Source organism: Helicoverpa zea, chromosome 22 (assembly GCF_022581195.2).
Source record: "Helicoverpa zea isolate HzStark_Cry1AcR chromosome 22, ilHelZeax1.1, whole genome shotgun sequence".
Taxonomy (NCBI): domain Eukaryota; kingdom Metazoa; phylum Arthropoda; class Insecta; order Lepidoptera; family Noctuidae; genus Helicoverpa; species Helicoverpa zea.
This window is the reverse complement of record NC_061473.1, coordinates 5,149,289-5,168,851: the sequence shown is the minus strand read 5'-3', so window position 1 is coordinate 5,168,851 and position 19,563 is coordinate 5,149,289. Positions and strand designations below refer to the sequence as shown.

General features: G+C 37.9%; 1 protein-coding gene across 1 annotated transcript in view; it reads right to left on the bottom strand.

Annotated features, from left to right (window-relative positions):
• Positions 1–1,611, bottom strand: part of LOC124641125 (calbindin-32) — a 154,632-nt gene extending 153,021 nt beyond the window's left edge. Inside the window, exon 1 of the mRNA XM_047179107.1 lies at positions 1,494–1,611. The gene's annotated coding sequence lies outside the window, so the exon portion shown is untranslated. The remainder of the gene's footprint in view (positions 1–1,493) is intronic.
• Between the last annotated feature and the right edge of the window lie 17,952 nt (positions 1,612–19,563).

Genomic DNA, 19,563 nt, shown 5'->3' with positions numbered 1-19,563 from the left:
AAAAAAAATATATAAATATATATACAAGCTGTTGATTTGCATTTGTGCCATAGTTCAGGAGGAGGACATACAATACGTAAATAATCAATTGGAATTACAGTAGATGGGGAAATAACTAATATGCACTGCTTTTTTTGCCATTGTAATGTCGTGGTATTTCCGAAGTAATCCAATTTTATGAATGAAATTTATGAGTGATCATTGCCTATGCTTTGTGTTTGCGTTTGTGTGAGGGTGCAGCACGGTTTTAACGCCAGTAACATACGCGCCAAGTTTCAATAAGGCTAGATGACATTTACGGAATTCCGAAAAAAAAATAAAGAAAAAAAATTACGTACCAATTTTTTTATTTATTTGGGTCGAGAATCATTAGCATAATTACCTCCTTGAATATGGCACGGATGCAAATCAACAGCTTGTATATACACTATATCTAAAAGGCGTCAAAAAATTCATCCCCATCGCTGTCAACTGGGAGCGTACCCAAGAGGCTGGCAGCATTACCTCGTTGGATGGCCATGCTGATCCTTTGTCCGAGGTAATAGCCAGCCTTTTGGTCACGAGAAGCGTCAACCAGCCGCCTAGACAGGTCTTTAAATAGGGTGTGCGCATTCGGACCCCACGACCCGAGGGTTTCAACCCCAAACGGTTCGAAAATATAGTTGCCGACAAGGCCACTATATTTCCGCCGCTTGAGGTACTCCGCGGCCGCAGCGGCAGCAGCAGCACAGCACGCAGAACTTGGAAGGTGTGATGGCGCAAGAGTATCGACGCAGGTTGCGGCCCATACTAAAGGCCTACCCATCTTCCAAGGGAATAACGACATGCCGTCTGGTCTCTTACCGTCGTCGCGTGCCAAGCCGTTTGGTTCCAGTACAGCTGGAACCAAATGGCGTCGTTTTGAAAATAAATAAATATTGGCTGTCAATGTGGAAATTGCTTTTCAGGGTTTGCATTAGAGTAATTTTATGTTACCATACCCTATGCATTGTATGCGTAATATTTATGACAGTTATGCGTAATATTTAGGTAGGTAGGTATTTTTCTGTGTGTATGAGGTTTTTTGTTGTTGATATAAATTATATGATCGTATATTATACAGAAAATAAAGAATAGAGGACCAGGAATCGGTAGCCACGTGCGTATTAATGTGGATAAAATAAACTAGTAAATTGACAGTAAATTCTCATAATTATTTCTAAATAATTATTAAAATAATAACCGAAACACTTATATGAAATCGTCACACAAAACAAAATATTTCGTCGAAGGCTTCCTACAATATTTTTGACACGTCGCTAATAGATTGGTCTACCATCACTTAACGTTACTGTCACAGCCAAAACACGTCGGAATATTCCAAAATAGCTACAAAAGACACAGAAACATTCAACCTGTTTCACAGACACGCTTTTATCGCAAACTCACGATGTCACACTAAATTACAATAAAAACAATAACCGTACGTGACCCAAATACGAAGAAGCACTTACCTTATATTAGGATATACCTCGAAATGGCGATCAACAATTTGTTTATATTTTTCCACGTAAACTCGCGATCACGGCACGTCACACACACCCGGCGCGGGCGAGCCCCCGGTAACGAATGAATGAATGAATTCAGGGGTAGCGAATGGTGGGCGGGGCTGCTCTGGGCAACAGCACCCTGCCAAATTGAAAAGCCGCGCCCTCCTTTCGCGTCAATACGAGAAATGACCTTCTAAAATCCCCAGCTTCATGGAAAACTCGACGTGATTCTGCGACTAGCCTGCCAATTTCAAAAGTCATTTGTTGTGTAAATGTTCGGGTATTGTGATGTGCTTCTGAATTTTGTTAGTTGTTGCGTATTTATTGTGAAGGAGACGTCTATTGAAATAATTCGCAGAATCATGTAGATGTAAGGGCGAATTGTCTGTCATGGAGCGATGTCTGAATTCCTGAGCGCTGTATGGGCTTATATGAACGTAATTGCCTATAATACATTTAAGTGCTGACATAAATTTCCAAGATTATTGCATTATTGACAGCGAGGCACGTGTATAAGTAAATTACCACGTATTATTATGTTACGTAGGCATTTTAAATCTTATACCTAATCATCAATAGGACACCAAGTATACGTTTCTTCAGTTAGCTCAAACCCTTCGCATTTTCATAAGTATTTCCAACTGCGATTACGACTGTGTGGTTTTCGATCTATCGGATTTTTTCCAGGAGAACAAAACACAATGTACAATGATAGACAATAACGTAGCTAGCTTTCTATTGTAAAAAAATCTTGTATCAGCATATTGCGGGCCTTTTGTAACGCAGTCCCTTATACATATTATCTATGACATGTAGCCTATCTAATATTCACCATTCAGTCTCGTGTTGTCGTGTCGCTTATACACACATATCGAGTTTTTGAGAAGGTAGCTATCACAGATTTCCTCCTAAAAATTACTCTTGCATGGAAGAGCGCTCAGAATTGGCTGAGCCGCATATTCATACAAAGATAACGTGTGTGCGTACACACAAGTAAAGCTCACCTGGTTTTATGAAATAAATCAAATAAACCATCTATCTGTACGAATTATTATTCCAGCCAACAAAACTACTAAAACGCCTCTACACACAGGCTGTTCTCACAATATAATATTATTATAGTTTCCGTTATACAGGGTGGTAACACTTAAGGCTTCATAAAATTCACTAGGACCTTTAAACACGCAATAAACACTTGACTTATCGGCCTTTAACGTTTATAACTCACCCTGTAATGTCTTGACGACTGATGTTTTTGACGTGTCGCCTTTAAATCAATGCAATAAGGTTCAGTTTTGCGTAAAACTTATTCATCACCTTTTTGTCATAAGAAGCGCCTAGCAGCTTTTATCAATTGATCAAATATATTTTTCTTAAAGATCATAAATTGAGGCATTCGAATAAATTGCGAAACGTGGAAGATTTCGCAGAAACCGATCAAAAATGCTTGGAAAACGGTCTTGGAACAAAAAACATAAGATTTTCAGATACGCGTATTGCAGGATTGTTCAAAAGGGATACTGTGTCCCAGTGCATCGCGTCATAGCCGTCACTCGGGGTGGTTCTTTGCTAATAAATCACTTCTGCGCAGGTGAAGGTCAGCGCTCAAGATTCGTGCCGATGATTATACTGCCTTCTGTTGGTTGAACTCAGTCTCCTAATCACAGTTAGACGCGCAGCTTTATGATATATCCCATCTACAAAATAGAACAGGTGTTCAACTCCACAGATTACCGAAGAGATCGACCGCTGTCGCACTGCAGGCCAACGTGACAAGATAGTCAAGTGAACAACGTTTAACCGATTTTACTCCTACCTCTACACACGCCAGCGCCAATGCCCGTGCCACGGATTAAACAGAACCGCTGTTTACACAATATATACAGGAATGAATTTAAAGCAGAGCGCAAAAAAAACTGGTGATCCAGAATCATTAACAGAACATATCTGCATCATCAGTAAAATTTTTCATTCTTTTGTCCGCCCTAAAATCAGCAAAATATGGATACCAACTATTCTTACGCGCTTGGAGCAGCGCTCGCGTCAGTAAACCGGTTTCGCGTTGCCGCCGTGGCCTACTATGACGACTGTAACCGTAAAATCGGTCACAAAATAAACATCTTTCGATATCAATAACTTAACAACTAACTCATACTAACGTTCGTAACAATATTATGTCACTCACACACGCATATGCTCGACGCACGACACTCAGTACTGACAGCACCGGTAGCACCGGTAAAAGCTCATCGATGCACATGCGTGTGTGAGTGACATTTTCACGAACATTAGCAGGTAGCTTCACAACTGTATATCTTTATTCTGTGAAAGAACTAAGTAGCCGGAGAAAATGGCACAGATTAAAGTAAAACTGAATTTAAATGATTCATAAATTAATTAACGACTCTGTAAATTTTTAACCGTTTTTCGCTTGGGAATAATATTAAATGCAGGAGTGTTTTCAACAGTTTTAGTTTTGTGTAGCTTGTCTTTTTATAAGATGCACACCTATCAAAATCGACTGCAGCGTCCGTAAAAACGAATTTTGGTTTTCTTTATATGAAATCGTATTAATTCCATACTAACGACTAATCGGTCAAATAATCCAAGTCTGGAAGAATCACAGATGTGACATTTGAGGGAATTCGATTTCTTTGCGATTGATTCTGACAGCTGTGCAGTCACCATTACCATTATCTAGATCTATTTGAAATAAGTAGATCTATTTCTATCTAGATTTAGAAAAAGAAAGTGGACTTTGATTCTGATCAATTCGTTGTGGAAGTACGTTATAGTTAGTCTAGGTCAGTCAATAACTAACTTCAAATGGTATGCATGCATAACATATGCCATGCAGTTAAATGCCGTTGTCCAAACATTATAGTACGACTGCCGATTCCCGTAGTCGTGAGCTGTCAAGTGAAATTGTCAAAGTTAGAGTAGTCTAGTTTTGTTGTGTAGTTTAGTAGACCTGACAATAATTTACTATATAATGTACACATTACGCTAGTGTAAGTGATTTTATAATAGAATTTTGAAAAAAAAAGAAGATTTTGAAAAGAGAATAGCCTAGTTTCAATAAACGTTTTTGACTTTGACTTTGAATAATTCAATAACACGATCTTTGTTTTATGAAAATCGCAACGTTTAAGCCAAAATATAATTATCTTACTTTAATTATGTATCAGTCTGTCAGATTTTTGAAGAACAAATACACAATTAAATAAATGAGTAAAAGATCAATATACCTACTTGTAGTAAGACTTAAATGTCTTTAAATCGTCTATATAACATTTGAAAACCCTTTGGACCTTTTACAATTATTTTTCAGGCCAATACCCTCTTTTATATTTCTCAAAGAAAAAAAAAAGGTTCCGAAGTCAGCACGATGTTAAAATTAGTCCACCCGTCTGCGCCCTGAAGTAGATTAAATTCCACTGATTTGGAAATAAAGAGCAATTTTACGGGATAAGCTATTTCTTATACGAATTAAATTGGTCTTATTTCCAAATTGCCCTCATTAGGGTGGGTTTGAACGAAGCCCGCCTCGATCCCGGATCAAAAACGGACGAAATCAAAGCTCTAACCTTTTTGAAGGGCCTTGATGTTAGGTCTGAATATAGAATAGTAAGTGTACCTATGATAAAAGTATTAGTACTCAGCTTTTTTTATGTATTGTGTATTTTAAAGATTATATTTAACTTATATAAATGAAAAAAGTATCTAATTAAGTTATATATTTATTATTAAGTTATTGTAAAAAGTTATTTGTAAATAAAAATATTTAGGTATTATAAAAAAAAAAAAAAAAAATAAGTTATTACTTTTTTGCCTGTACTCTTGATGTTCTCTTGGAATTCTAATTGTAATATTTATAAGTCCTTAAACAGACTCCGAACGCAGGTCGGCTGAAGCAAAGACAATCGGTCCAGGTGGGGTTTCACGGGCGGGACGGACCTTGGGTGCGAGTGCGGGGCTGCTATGCAGACCATGTCCCACCTCATCACATGTCCACTGTGCCCTGAGACTTGCTCGCGGCAGGACCTCATGAGAGCATCCGGCCGTGCTCTCGCTGTTGCGGCATATTGGGCTGACAAAGTGTAGTCTCACTATAAGACATGTCATCGACACGAAAGAAGAAGAAGAATAAGTTATTTATTGAGGTCGGCTTATAAGCAGCATAAACATAACAAAAGCTATTTTTGTCAGGCCACTCACAATACGAAGCCATTTACATTATTAACCACGAAAATCGGTAAAGTATACGTCGACCACGGCTGCCGACTAACTTCATATCGATCAACTCAATCAACCCTTTCGATGATAAACGGTTGTATCATATTTACTAGTCATGACAACAAAGACTCAAGCCAAAAAATAACTAATTGTTCCCGCTGTTTCACCCGGGGTCAAACCCGGGTGAAAAACCATTTTGTGCACTTCTTAACTTGTAGATCATATTCAAATGGTACACTTCGCAACTGGTGCTCTTCTCAAATTGTGAACTTCGCAAAAGGGGCACTCTTTAAGTTAAATGGAGATTTGTCAAAAATCAAAAAATGAAAGAACCTAATTTTTTGTCTAGGTAATTTTCTTAAAAATACATATACTTACATACAACCCTTTCACCCGTGTTCCTCAGTAACTATGTAGGTATTTCTGGTATCAGGATAAAAAATCTCATACCCAAAAGCTGAAGAGATTTAGATAAAACTTGATATGGCAGGTATATCAAATTTTATCTAAACCTCTTCAGCTTTTGTGCCGTATAAATATGTAAACGAACATACAATTGCGTATATATAATATTGACATGATTTCTCTCAAACCACTGTATCATTTAATGCTATTTCGTATCCCTGATGTGAATTTGATTCGTAAGTGAATTAGGATTTCTTCATAAATAAATGTGATTCTTTCGTTTCGTTTGATTTGATTGTATGTTACTTCTATACGGATAATTTGATTGCAAAATAAAGTGTTTTTTTCTTTTTGGTAATAATCCATTTTAAGGGTTATGGTGGTTAGATGATTTTGATTGGAACATTATTTCGCAAATTCTTATACACGTTCGAAATATATTTAAGAAAAATTCGCAAACAATTCTTAACCACTTCACTGCCACTTCACTTTTCTAAGTTTGTATGTACTTTCTAAGTATATCTTAGACACCAATGACTGTGTTTCGGATGGCACGTTAAACTGTAGGTCCCGGCTGTCATTGAACATCCTTGACAGTCGTTACGGGTAGTCAGAAGCCAGTAAGTCTGACACCAGTCTAACTAAGGGGTATCGGGTTGCCCGGGTAACTGGGTTGAGGAGGTCAGATAGGCAGTCGCTTCTTGTAAAGCACTGGTACTCAGCTGAATCCGGTTAGACTGGAAGCCGACCCCAACATAGTTGGCAAAAGGCTCGGAGGATGATGATGATGACTGTCCACGAAGCAGACACAATAGTTAAACAATCGGTGTGTATCACATATGACTCATGGGACAGTTAAGTTACAAACTGTGTTACTTTTAGGGTTCCGTACCCAAAGGGTAAAACGGGACCCTATTGTTTTCGCCCCTTTGTCCCTCCGTCCGTCCGTCTATCACCCGGCTGTATCTCATGAACCGTGATAGTTAGAGAGTTGAAATTTTCACAGATGATGTATTTCTGTTGCCGCTATAACAACAAATAGAATAGAATAAATATTTTGGGGGGCTCCCATACGACAAACGTGATTTTTTTGCTCATTCTATAAATAATGGTACGGAACCCTTCGTGCGCGAGTCGGACTCGCACTTGGCCGGTTTTTTCGTAATACACGATCTATTTTTTTTTTAAAATAACGTACAAGATGCTGTTTACAGTTGTTTATCTAGCGACGGACATCAAAGGCAATTGGATCAAAGAAATCCTATTTTTAGATAACTCTGAGAAGCGTGACTTGTAGTAGATTAATGGTAGGTATTGATCGGCTCCCAAAATAGATGTTGCCAATGAAAAAATAGTGAATTAAATAAAGATAAATGTGTTTCTAATTCTTTGATACGACTATTAGAAAGCTGATGGTTTATTGGTTGTTTTACAATAAGTGGATTAATTTACTAATTATTACAAATGTCTTAGTTAGTGTTTGTTTCTGTCTGTTAGGACAACACAATTAAATCTAAGTAATTGAACGTAGTTCAATATAAATCTCTTCAAATAGTCAGTACAGTTACAGTCAGTAAAGCTAACTTCAGAGGGGTAAACTTATTTTATGAGAACTGTATAGCAATGTGCTAAAACTTTACATTTAGTACATGGGAGCTTCTGGTTACTGTAGCCATTCCCAAGGAATATAGGCATTATCACGGGATATAACTTCAAATAAAATGTCTTACGTGATTTTGTGAGACGTTTCAGTATTCGGCCGTGAGATAAGAATCTGCTCCAAAAATTAACTAATGGTCTCACTCCACAAATAATCAAACAATCAAATCCAAGTTAAACAAACAGCACTTAAAATAATTCAATATATTAGTAGCAGACCAAAGATTTTAATCTGCACTACAAGTTAATTTGCCAGCGGGGGGCGGCCGACCAATCAGGGACCGCAAACCGCTGGTACCAACGATTTATAGTAATTGCTTTCATTTGCCAACTCTGTAGGTACTGGTACCTAGGAGTCCACGAGGACATAAAGTTATGAATGAATGAACTGAAAGTTAACGTACATTTGTACTATTATCTATTTGTACACATGTGTACGAGTTGCTCTCTTAAACAATCGAAAAACAGCTTAACCTATTTTATCATAAAAAAAACACTTCAATATGTTATGGGCTACTATTTTAATACAAATCCAAGTATTGAAGTAAAGAGATGTCAGCAACCCCAGCGGGGCCCAGTAGGGCCCTGGTACATAAAAGGCCTATGACGGAACACGACGGTTTTTAGTCAGTAAGAGTCTGACACTCCCTCACCGCTGCTAACCCTAAGCGGGAGGGGTCATTTGATGATGTTTGACGTCGTTAAAAAAAAATCCAAGAATTAATTTTCCCTTGTTCAGTGAGAATGTAACACAATCTCCGTCACTAGTCGGGGCCCTAACAAAGTTACGCTCAACTGCCCCCGACTCTCGACTACCCCAGACTGGAACGTAATTGAAATCTTTGTTAGAAACTACTGCCTCAAGCTATTTCTATAAGAACTTTTAATGTTTTTTCTAATTTTGTTTGTGCAATTATAGATTGGAGTTGTTTTATTTGTACTTACTCTAAGAACAGTTGAAGGTGTAATTGTATCAAATACGCAGGCTGAAAAGACAAGCTTAAGGCCGTATACAGAAAGGAAGCTGGAAGAAGCTGGAACTTATAAGCGCTTATCGGCGCTTGACAGCGCTGGTAACCCGCGCAGAAAAATATATGAACACGCGCCGATAAGCGCTGACCGGTGCCGACAAAAGCTGGAAATGCCCTAAACGACCGCGCGGATCGCGTGCGTCTTTCGTCCCTCTCCTTCCGCGTCACCCCGCAACCGCGCATCGCCCGCACTTGGCTCGACGAAATGTTACACCAAAACGCTCGATGAAATGTTACACCAATATGCTCGTTGGTTTGTAACAAACAGGCGAGCGTGCTCGACGTTTTGTTCGTAGAAGGATGATACACTAGAACATCTCATAGAGCTGCTCTTTGTTCTGTTACAAGTAAATGTTGTAGTCTATACTCACCTTAAGAGAGTACATAAGAGAGTACATAAGAGAGCACATAAGAGAGTACATAAGAGGATTACATAAGAGAGTACATAAGAGAGAACATATGAGAGTAGATAAGAGGAGCACATAAGAGAGTACATAAGAGGAGTACACAAGAGAGCACATAAGAGAGTACATAAGAGAGTACATAAGAGAGTACATAAGAGAGCACATAAGAGAGTACATAAGAGGAGTACATAAGAGAGAACATAAGAGAGTACATAAGAGAGTACATAAGAGAGTACATAAGAGGAGTACACAAGAGAGCACATAAGAGAGTACATAAGAGAGTACATAAGAGAGCACATAAGAGAGTACATAAGAGGAGTACATAAGAAAGAACATAAGAGAGTACATAAGAGGAGTACATAAGAGAGTACATAATTGAGAGTACATAAGAGAGTACATAAGAGAGTACATAAGAGAGCACATAGGAGAGTACATAAGAGGAGTACGTAAGAGAGAACATAAGAGAGTACATAAGAGAGTACATAAGAGAGTACATAAGAGAGAACATAAGAGGAGTACACAAGAGAGCACATAAGAGAGTACATAAGAGAGTACATAAGAGAGCACATAAGAGAGTACATAAGAGGAGTACATAAGAGAGAACATAAGAGAGTACATAAGAGAGAACATAAGAGAGTACATAAGAGAGTACATAAGAGAGTACATAACAGGAGCACATAAGAGATAACATAAGAGAGTACATAAAAGGTGTACATAAGAGAGTACATGAGAAAGTACATAAGAAAACACATAAGAGAGTACATAATTGAGAGTACATAAGAGAGAACATAAGACAGTACATAATTGAGAGTACATGAGAGAGTACATGAGAGAGTACATAAGACTAGTACATAAGAGAGTACATAAGAAAGCACATAAGAGAGTAAATAAGAGAGTACATAAAAGGAGTACATAAGAGAGTACATGAGAGAGTACATAAAAGGAGAACATAAGAGAGTACATGAGAGAGTACATAAGAAAACACACAAGAGAGTACATAATTGAGAGTACATAAGAGAGAACATAAGACAGTACATAATTGAGAGTACATGAGAGAGTACATAAGAAAACACATAAGAGAGTACATATGAGGAGTACATAAGAGGAGTACATAAGAAAGCACATCAGAGAGTACATAAGAGAGTACATAAAAGGAGTACATAAGAGAGTACATGAGAGAGTACATAAAAGGAGAACTTAAGAGAGTACATGAGAGAGTACATAAGAAAACACATAAGAGAGTAAATAAGAGAGTACATAAAAGGAGTACATAAGAGAGTACATGAGAGAGTACATAAAAGGAGAACATAAGAGAGTACATAAGAAAACACATAAGAGAGTACATACGAGGAGTACATAAGAGGAGTACATAAGAAAGCACATAAGAGAGTACATAAGAGAGTACATAAGAGAGTACATAAAAGGAGTACATAAGAAAACACATAAGAGAGTACATAAGAGAGTACATAATTGAGAGTACATAAGAGAGTACATAAGAGAGAGTACATAAGAAAACACATAAGAGGATTACATAAGAGAGTACATAAAAGGAGTACATAAGAGAGTACATAAGGGAGTACATAAGAGGAGTACATAAGAGAGTACATAATTGAGAGTACATAAGAGAGTACATAAGGAGAGCACATAAAAGGACTTCATAATAGAGTACATAAGAGGAGTACAAGTGTATCCAAATAAAATCGCATAATTCACTTCAAGATTCTCATACAAGTCTCTACTGATATCGGAAGCGGCGAGTGCATTAACAGAATTAACGTGCCAACTCTGAACTGCAGCTAACGAGTAATTGAAATCCTTGTTACGTTAACTAGAGTTAACTTGCAACACTAACTTCACTGAATTGCTGCTATTTCTGCTAGAATTTGTGCCATGAAATTCTAGTGAATTTTGGTAGCTTTTTTCGTTTTTTGGCAGTTAATTAACGGGTAGATTTATTGCGAAAAGAAATGTTAAAATAATTAGACAACACTTATCTATACCTCATATATTAAAGTTGGAGAATACATTGGTATAGTTGATGAAATAACTTATGTATATACCTATATTCAATGCAAATAAAAGTCATCATCCTCCGAGCCTTTTCCCAATCATGTTGGGGTCGGCTTCCAGTCTAACCGGATTCAGCTGAATACCAGTGCTTTACAAGAAGCGACTGCCTATCTGACCTCCTCAACCCAGTTACCCGGGCAACCCGATACCCCTTGGTTAGACTGGTGTCAGACTTACTGGCTTCTGACTACCCGTAACGACTGCCAAGGATGTTCAATGACAGCCGGGACCTACAGTTTAACGTGCCATCCGAAACACAGTCCATGGTGTCTAAGATATACTTAGAAAGTACATACAAACTTAGAAAAGTTGCATTGGTACTTGCCTGACCTGGGATCGAACCCGCGCCCTCATACTTGAGAGGTTGGTCCTTTACCCACTAGGCCACCACGACTTTTTCAATGCAAATAAAAGTATCTATTGTATATTTGAGAATTTATTTGCTAACGCACTAACCCCAGGACTCCATGAACCAATTTTGAAAAATTTCTTCAAAGTTAGATATGAGCCTTTTTGCCAGGTGCGCAAAGTAGTTCCCGCGAGATACGTATATACAAATATCATAACAAATCAATTAAAGAAAACAATTAGGTACTTACTATATTGCTTATAGGTAAAGTCTCCCATCTGTGATCAATCAATCGACTTTGCCCGCTGAGAATAATCACTCAATCGCAGTAGAAATACACGCTTCAAATCAAAAAAGTACTATTACAATTCTATAAACATTTATTACAAGTTTAAAGACTACGTATAATGATCATCTACCTAGCCGTTTCTTAATTATGTTTGGTTAGCTTCCAGTCTGACTGGATTCAGCTGAGTACCTCTGTTTTACATGGAACTGCTGACTATTTCTGACCTTCTCAAAACAGTTACCCGAACAACCCGATACCCCTCGATAGGCTGGAAAGACTTTATGGCTTCTGACTACCCATAATGACTTACAAAGATTTTAAAATGACAGCCCCATCAATTTATGGCCACCCATCCACGGATCGACCGCGTTAAGCATTTCATGAACCTTACCTCCGAAAATGTGCGGCTCTTAGCCACTAGTTAAGCAAGACTGCGTATGATGTTAGTGGATAGGTATAGACTATGTACAATATTAGTACAAAACAGATTTCAAAAACAACCATATCACTAGAACAACCTAGAATTTGGTGGCAATAATTTCCAGTCTAGCAGACAGGACGCCGATAAAACTGTTTACAGGAAAACACTGGGTTTTATTGAGACAATTTATTATTGCTGTAGACTATTGGTGATTGGGTTGATAGTTATATTTTAGTAAAAAGCAGCTATTTTGATTATAATAATTAATATGAGAGAGAGTTTTTTTTTTAATTATGACAGTTTTAACAGTGAAATTTCCCCTTTCTCTGCGGGTCTGAATCTTACTGACTATCAGCCATGCCCAATATTCTATTTATTTATTGATTTACTTACCAGGGAATAACTAGTTCGCACATGGACGATAAATCGTTTATTTATTTAAAAGTGTGAAATATATTGTTCCTTCTAATCTTTGGTATATACCAAACTACGTAAAGCAAGACCTACAATTTCATTAACAAAGCTGTTAATCCCTCACTGCTTAATCCCCTGCCGATCCATTAATCTTGTATTACGTCACGCGTGTGAAGATAATCTCGTCTTATACCGAAATTGCTGCCTTCTTAAAGCTGTGTTCAATGGTAAATATAATAATGTAACTAAATTGTTACATCCTTTTTATCGTCCCACTGCTGGGCACAGGCCTCCTCTCACACGGAGAAGGATTGAGCATTAATCACCACGCTTGCTCAATGCGGGTTGGTGATTTCAGACTTTATAGTCCAGGTTTCCTCAAGATGTGTGTTCCTTCAACTTTTTATCAGCCATTGATGTCTAAGATTACTAAATATATTATGATAATTTTTAACCCGCAACGCAAAAAAAATACTGTTATCGTGTGTAGTGTAGTGTGTCTGCGGCACCGTATCTCTTACACGGATAAACCAACTTGGTTACGGTGTTTTTACCTGGTTCTATTGGGGTTTTGAGATAGCTACATACGTGGGACGTACTTTACATACTTTCATAAAACAATATTAATCCACAATAATATAATCTAAATACCGACACAGTTATTACTTTTCTACTCAGAATATTATAAGCTGCTCTTGTAAGACACACTTAACACCTCTTTCTCACCAGAGTGAAAGAGAAACGTCTATACAAGTCCAACCACCATCTCTTTCCCGCACGAATACCCGGGCTACCCGGGTCATTTCAACGACCAGCCATTTATGGCGCGGGTCATAACAATATGGCGACACGTTACGTCACATCCGGACATTTGAATAATAACGTGGAGCGATTGACTGGAATTAATTTTCTGTTCCCGAATCTACGTACCTAAGGGGTATTTTGAGAATTTGTAAACATTTTTAGTATGTATCTATCATGTACATATGTGTACCTATGTTCTACATGGAGTGTACTAGGCTAATGTGAGTGTAGATACTGTTTTGTTGTAATTATAGTTTAGAAATGGCATTTTACGTGTATGAAAGATTACCTTCAAATTGCGGTTTCACCCACGTCCCGAGAGTACAGTAGTACGGAGTACCGTGGTACTTGGATAAATAGCAAACCTATATGTTATTTTGATACATTATTAGCTAGCAGTCACTGCCAAGTTTCATAAAAATCTATTCAACAGATTTTAACATACGTAAGTCCATACATCCTCACAAACTTTCTAATGTCCTAAATAGTATTATTAGTTACCACATGTACCCCAAAAGTTACCACATGTACCCCAAAAATTACCACATGTTTCTTATACCCAGTACCCACCAACAACTCTCATTTAGGTAGGCAAATACATATAGTAGGTACCCAAGATGCTTATCTTATCCCCAGTTCAAGGAAACCGAATGAATTACAGGATCGATTCGAAGTGCAGTTGTTTAGTTCCAGTAACAATACTAACTGAAGCCAAATAAACAGCTCCGACTGATATTGCAATCGTAACTACAAACTTCAAGTTCCAACGTTCAAATAAACAAGCATTCGTTTGTAAACATCGATTAAACCGAGTCTTGCTAAATTCGATTTCATCATATGCCGAGCCTTTGCCCAACTATGTTGGGGACAATCTAACCAGATTCAGATGCAGCTGAATACCAGTGTTTTACAAGATCGAGTACCTATCTGACCTCCTCAATCCAGTTACCCTGGCATCCCAATACCCTTAGGTAAGACTGACTGTCAAAAGTACTGGCTTCTGGCTGCCTAAGATTTTCAATGACAGCCGGGACCTACAGTTTATATCGTGCCCTCCGAAACACGATCATTGGTGTCGAAGGTATACTTAGAAAGTACATACACACTTGAAAAAGTTGCACTAGCACTTGCCTGACCAGAAGTCGAACCTACATTCATACATAGAGGTTGGTTCTTGGCTACCACAAACAAGCATTCGCTTGTAAACATCGATTAAATCGAGTCCGATGCATGAATCGTTTTGTTCGTATCGATTATATTTAGATTGCGGTGCTTATGCGACCGGGGACTCGCTCTAACTGTTATTAACGTGTTATTTTGGCAACGAACTCGATTGTATGTTATGCAATGTGTTTTGAGCTCATAATTAGTAAAACTGGAGTGTTGATTTTATAGCTGGATTAGGTCTGATGAAATGGGACTTATTTTTTGCCTGAGTACTAATATCAAGACGAGGTACTTTAACTCATCAGCTAAAACGATCCACAGTATAAAAAATCCTCAGACGAAATCACATAGAGCACAAAAACCATAAGAAATTGAACTTCAAATCACAATAAAAACTCTTTTTCACTTTTTTGGCTACAGACGAAAAAGAATTTGTTCCATATTCGAACAGTCGCGCATTCAAAATGAAAAAAGGGCGCGAATTGCGTTGCCTTGCTTGATTTTTTTTTTTTTTTTATTAATGAGAATAAGAATTTAATTTGAACCAAGTGGCATCAGCTGAGCATCAATAAAATTTAATTGGTGAGTAAAATCAGGAATAAATCAAGAAGACCCTGTGTTTATACGGCTATAGCTTAAACGCTCAATACTTATTAGGAAAGACAGACAACGCATTACATGTAAGTTTCATTATTGATTCTCACTTTATAAACATTTTACGAGTATTCATTACGATTGAAAAGTGGGGGAAATTGTTCAGAGTTTTAGTTATTTTAGTGGAATTATTAAAATCACTATAACATTACACAAATACACGAAAATAAGGCCCAAACCTATACCAAGAATATCAAACTACAGATTATAAATTCACATTTCCTGATAATTCCACAATGACAGTTTGTTTACGTAATAATTTCTGAACACGTAAATACTACAGGTAGTGAACGCTTCAAATTGTTTTAGGAAATATCACAATTTATCTGGTTTGTGTCTGAATGCCAAGAAATTCCATATGTACAAGCAATAATATGTACCAGGGTACAGGTATTAATGGAAATTCCTTGAAATAGGACGCAGGTATGTGAATGATGAAGTAAATTAAATGTAAATATAAGCATACAAAGAAACTATGAATGTTATTTATTGAGAAGTTCTCTTTAAATGTTCTTTTGTTTTGGGTCCTCGTCGAGGCTTTGGGCGGCGGCGACCTCTCGCGTCCGGCCCTGGTTCATGCCATGGTCCGGGGCGAGAGGGAATGGGATGCCGTCGCCTCCTTCTGCGAAGCGGTCATGCTCGAGAAGGAGGAGGCGGAACGCCAGAGAGTACGCACCTCTCATCCCGGCCGCCGCGCTGGACCAGGTAAACACCGGCCACCGTAGGCGTGGGTCTGTGGGCGGTGAGTTCGGGTGGCTCATCGCCCCTCTGTCTACTTAGACGACAGACCTGTGTCGACGGCGCGCGTTGTTCCACGCGCTCCTCAAAGAGATGTCAGCAACCCCAGCGGGGCCCAGCAGGGCCAAGGCCTGCCGGGGCTGCGGGTTGTTCGAAAGAGATACCGCGGCCCTGGTACATAAAAGGCCTATGACGGAACACGACGGTTTTTAGTCAGTAAGAGTCTGACACTCCCTCACCGCTGCTAACCCACAGCGGGAGAGGTCATTTGATGATTTTTGATGTCGTTAAAAAAAAAAAAGGTATGTCTTGTATGCGTAAGATGCACTTAAATTACGTACTCCATATTTCTATACCATGCAAATATGCATATACAGGGTGGCCCATCCATAGGCGTCCAAAAGAAAAATTTAGAAGCTCTATGCTGTGGGGTATCCGAATCACCCCCATGTATGTTCAGCGATTTTTTATAGTTTAGGAGCTAGAATTGTTTTTAATTTTTTTCCGTGTATTTCATTTCAACATTGTTTTTTCTATTTTACCTTTTTTCCTAACATTTACAGATGTTTTTTTGTGTAATTAATCTAATGATAGTAGCTAACACCTGAAAAAAAGCAGTTTGGCTAAACATTCTAGAACTTAAATAAAATTTTATCTGAAGTTCAAAAGTTCAAAGTTTTATATAGTATTTTTACGTACACATACGTTTAGTATGGCTCACCCGTTTTCGTGAGTTAAAGCATCTACCTCCAACACGTTAAATTACAATGTCTAGTCGATACGAAACTCTACAATGTGATTCAGGAAATCTACAATTAATTAGCTCGCAACTGAATAGTAACGTCTCCCATTGTCAGTGGGTACATACAAAGCTGTTACTGGTGCGATTTGATACAATAGTTCCGTCTGGCTTAATTAGCTCTCACCGGCATTTCGGATCAGGTTAATTAAGAACCTACATTGTTCTAAGCTCTGACGCTTGGCATCGCACTTTGAACTTTAGGTTGTAATTCTCATGGGAGTGAAAACGGTGGTAGAATCTATTTTATAATGTTAGCTGTTTTCCTGCGACTTCACAAGCTTTCTGTAAGGACTACTGTCCGTACACGGGTAAAATATAGCCTCTTTTACTCGGGAAAAAGTGTAGCTTTCCAACAGTGAAAGAATTTTTCAAATCGGTTTAGTGATTTTGGAGCTTTTAGGGTACAGACAAACAGAACAATTCATCTTTATTATGTTAGCAGAGAAGTATAAATACTATAAACTTTGCGGTGTTATGGAAATGAATGAACTCAGGAGAGTTTCATTCCACAAGATTATAAAGACTAGTTTATCCCACTAAGTATTGAAATATGGTGGGAAATAAACAATATCGATTTTCCAAATATGCGTATGAAATATAATTTTGTAATAAGTAACATTATAATAATGTCATTAAAACATTATCATAAATCATCGTTACCGGTAGTAATATCGGGTTGCCCGGGTAACTGGATTGGGGGGGTCAGATAGGCAGTCACTCCATGTACAACACTTGTACTCAGCTTCACCCGGTTAGACTGGACGCCGACCCCAACATAGTTCGAAAAAGGCAGATGACAATAATGATAGAAAAGAATATACCTCTAGAAAATACAATCAAAAAAAGAGTAGCTCCTTGGATAATTTTATCCCTAGAAGCAAGCACTATCAGACACCTCATATTTTAAATGAAAACAATAGACCACATCCCCGAAAATCACAATAAAAAAGCCTAATATCAAATTACCAACATACCGTCAATACCAAAAAATCCACCTAGAAAACAAACACGTAACTAAAATCTAGACTGACAAACAAACGGGCTGACCTTGACCTCAGTTCGAGTCTGGGTAATATTGCCGGCACGCGGGTTCCGCACTTTATTACTTGTATAACATGTTTACTGTGACGTCACACTTTGCTACTGAAATGAGAGGTGAATGTTAATCATTTATTTAATAGTTCATGTACACAGATACACACACAGAATACAGAAAAGAAGAAAGATAGAACACATAGTACATAGGCACAGCTTATTTCAAGAGAAATTTCTTCCAGCAGGCCCGTTATGGGAGAGTTAGAATAAGAAGAGATGCAGATAGTGTGTAAAAAAGAAAGAAGCTATAACTCTATTTAGAGCTAGAAAATTATTGTAGAATCTACACTTTAGTTTTTTACAGCTGAATTGTTTATTTAGGTACTTACTGAAAAGCCCTAATCTCAAGAACTACTGTTCCGATTTGAAAAACCTTTCAGTGTCAGATAGCCCATTTATCGAGGAAGGGTTCTGAAAGATTTCGGGTGCGAAATCATACCCACTGAAAGCAGGTAAAACTGCCACTGGGAGCTAGTAAAAAATATATTTTCTAGAAAAAAAAAACTGATGATAAAACTCTTACACTTAAAACTTCATAAAATCGCACTGTAAACGAAAACATGGAATAAAATTGTACCCAAAAAAAATACGAAAAGTAAAGGACACTATCACGACAAATAAGCGAATCTCTAAATAACTGGGTGAAATAGCCTGAAATAATAACATGAGCTATGGACCAGATTCCGTTACACGCCATGTATTGCCGAGCCAGGCCTCGAAACACTTTCACAGACCATTAAAATTTACAAGCCTCGGTATTAGCACGTGAAAAAATGTTGATGGTTATTAAAAATGGTTGGCTTCAGTTTGTTCACAGAAATAATTAGTACATATATCTGTACAAAATATTTTTGGTATGTGATAATTTAAAACAACTGTTTCACGTAGACAAAAAAAACGATCATGATCTGACTGGTTCTCCCCTGTGTTGTTCTGTAATGGGGTCGGCTTCCAGTCTCAGTGGATGCAGCTGAGTACCAGTGTGCCACATGGAGCGACTGCCTATCTGACTTCCTTAAACCATTTACCCGGACAAACTGATACCTCCTGGTAACACTGTTATTGTCCAAATATTCAATGAGGGACAATAAAACATACGTAAAGTCCGAGCTGAGCGAAATTTTGGATTAGGATAAAGTTACCCTTATTTGAAGCGAATTAATTTCCTCTCTATATGTTATTTTTTCAGTAAATTAATAATATACGTAAATAGAAAAATACAACGTCACGTGAACTTCAGAGAAACCAATAAATAACAGGGTGGGTGCTGTTCAAAATAATGAAAGGACGGACGCGAAGCCTCGATCCGGGCCATTAAAATGTATAGCCTCTCCGGCACAAGAGAAATGTTTATTTGTAATGGCTATTCAATCGGAATGGCTATTATCGACGTACAAAGCATGTTTATTTGATTTTGTGAATGGACAGATTGCATTCACTTAATTGGTTACCCGATATGCGTTGTTTTAACACGTTGAATCAAACAGCTAAAATGT